Source organism: Schistocerca cancellata, chromosome 2 (genome assembly GCF_023864275.1).
Source record: "Schistocerca cancellata isolate TAMUIC-IGC-003103 chromosome 2, iqSchCanc2.1, whole genome shotgun sequence".
NCBI lineage: Eukaryota > Metazoa > Arthropoda > Insecta > Orthoptera > Acrididae > Schistocerca > Schistocerca cancellata.
Genome location: NC_064627.1, coordinates 1084970329 through 1084973456, shown reverse-complemented (window position 1 = coordinate 1084973456; position 3128 = coordinate 1084970329).

Sequence of the window (3128 nt, the reverse complement as noted above, 5' to 3'; positions counted from 1 at the left end):
TTTGGCATTCATATTTGTTGGCTTCACTAATTCAGAGCCAAATTGCCACCTTTCAACCTAACCTAGACCAAGAGCTATGCTACACATCTGTTTGTCACGACAACCAAATCAACCAATTTCAGCCGAATGCCTGTGGTACCTAATTCATCTTAGCAACTCATAACAGAACAAGTGAGAGAATGGATATACACCAAGTGTACCATAGTCCCTGTTGATTATACACAATAAGTTAAGACCCAGATCCCACCCATCCCTTTCATTAACAATGTGTTACTGATTACATTATCCAAACATGCACCACAGACTGTCTCAAAGTCTCACATTGTCAAGGATTTATTCTCATTCCTTCCAAACTCTTCTCTTATTTATGTTTCAAAACAGCAATCTTATGCAGTGACTCTATGGAAAAATGACATAAACCAATACTGTCCATTTACGGTAACAATATATACAATTTTGGACATTAATTTCTAGGGTATACATGCCTAAAATAGGGACCACTTTGTGATATAATCTACGAAAACACCTGTGTAATCTTACTCCTCTTTCTTACTTCCTCACCATTCCACCTGTGTCTTAACCTCATTTAGCACGAAACCCAAGTTTTCTCTGGCCTTCCTTCCTATTCTCTCTTGTGACATTAGTGTGCAAATTAATTTTTTATCATTTATTGTCCTCATTACCTAACTCTAGACAACATTACTACCCATGTTATTAACTTTAAGGGTAGGCTTATACTCGTATGTGTTAAATCAAAGCTGTGGGGAATACACAAATTTACAATTTCTTTTTTCCAAAGCAATCAGCAAATCTTCTAAACTATAGTTTACAACACTCCCAGTTAACACATAACTGATAAAAAATCAAGAAAATAAATGCAATTGAAGTGATGTATGTAAGAATAGGATACTGCTGACAGAAGTTTCTCTTTCTGTCTGTATCCTTTACAGTTTTTATTAAATTCTAGATGACTACTATCTTTAAGCACAGTCTAGTTGGATGGCTTATTGTTTATTTATTTGCTTCATCAAATCCTACATATACAAGATATGGAATGATATTTGACAAACTTAAAGTTTTAGAACAAAAGCAATTTACAATATGTGATATAAATATAAATTATACAACACTGCTAAACAGATTAGCTTATGCAAGATAAAATAGATATTTCTAATAATAAAATAAAAACAATTTGCAGCATTGTATAAAAAGAAACAGGAAGAGATACAACAAGTAAAGAAGATGTAAATAATATCAGATATGAAGGTACCCTAGTAGATAACCCCAAAACGGTGGCTGAGATTTTTAATAAACGTTCCTATCAGTAACTCAACAGACTGGTTGCAAGCCCAATGTTGATGAAGCTGTAACTCTTTGTCAAACAGTATATTCAAACAAAATTTCAGAAATGCACCTTAATCCTGTCACTGTAGAAGAAATTCAAAAAATCATCATGTCTCTAAAAAGTATGAACTCTGCAGGGGTTGATAATATATCTAGTAATTTATTGAAATATTCTTGTGTGTGGATAAAGGACATTCTCTGTCATATTTTCAATGCTTCCCTTCAGAAAGGTGTTGTTCCCAGTAGACTTAAGTGTGCCATTGTGAAGCCCCTGTACGAAAAGGGTGATAAAGCTGAACTAACTAACTATCAACCTATGTCTTCGCTGACAGCTTTCTCCAAAATTCTAGAAAAGCTAATACATGTAAGAATTACTGTTCATCTCATGAAGAATGGAGTTCTCAGCAAGAGCCAATTTGGCTTTCAAAAGGGCCATTCAACAGAAGACGCAGTCTACGCACTTGCAAATGAAGTCCTGTTGTTGTTGTTATGGTCTTCAGTCCTGAGACTGGTTTGATGCAGCTCTCCATGCTACTCTATCCTGTGCAAGCTTCTTCATCTCCCAGTACCTACTGCAACCTACATCCTTCAGAATCTGCTTAGTGTATTCATCTCTTGATCTCCCCCTACGATTTTTACCCTCCACACTGCCCTCCAATACTAAATTGGTGATCCCTTGATGCCTCAGAACATGCCCTACCAACCGATCCCTTCTTCTGGTCAAGTTGTGCCACAAACTTCTCTTCTCCCCAATCCCATTCAATACTTCCTCATTAGTTATGTGATCTACCCATCTAATTTTCAGCATTCTTCTGTAGCACCACATTTCGAAAGCTTCTATTCTCTTCTTGTCCAAACTATTTACCGTCCATGTTTCACTTCCATACATGGCTACACTCCATACAAATACTTTCAGAAATGACTTCCTGACACTTAAATCTATACTCGATGTTAACAAATTTCTCTTCTTCAGAAACGCTTTCCTTGCCATTGCCAGTCTACATTTTATATCCTCTCTACTTCGACCATCATCAGTTATTTTGCTCCCCAAATAGCAAAACTCCTTTACTACTTTAAGTGTCTCATTTCCTAATCTAATACTCTCAACATCACCCGACTTAATTCGACTACATTCCATTATCCTCGTTTTGCTTTTGTTGATGTTCATCTTATATCCTCCCTTCAAGACACGATCCATTCCATTCAACTGCTCTTCCAAGTCCTTTGCTGTCTCTGACAGAATTACAATGTCATCGGCGAACCTCAACGTTTTTATTTCTTTTCCATGGATTTTAATACCTACTCCGAATTTTTCTTTTGTTTCCTTTACTGCTTGCTCAATATACAGATTGAATAACATCGGGGAGAGGCTACAACCCTGTCTTACTCCCTTCTTAACCACTGCTTCCCTTTCATGTCCCTCGACTCTTATAACTGCCATCTGGTTTCTGTACAAATTGTAAATAGCCTTTCGCTCCCTGTATTTTACCCCTGCCACCTTTAGAATTTGAAAGAGTGTATTCCAGTCAACATTGTCAAAAGCTTTCTCTAAGTCTACAAATGCTAGAAACGTAGGTTTGCCTTTCCTTAATCTTTCTTCTAAGATAAGTCGTAAGGTCAGTATTGCCTCACGTGTTCCAACATTTCTACGGAATCCAAACTGATCTTCCCCGAGGTCGGCTTCTACCAGTTTTTCCATTCGTCTGTAAAGAATTCGTGTTAGTATTTTGCAGCTGTGGCTTATTAAACTGATTGTTCGGTAATTTTCACATCTGTCAACACCT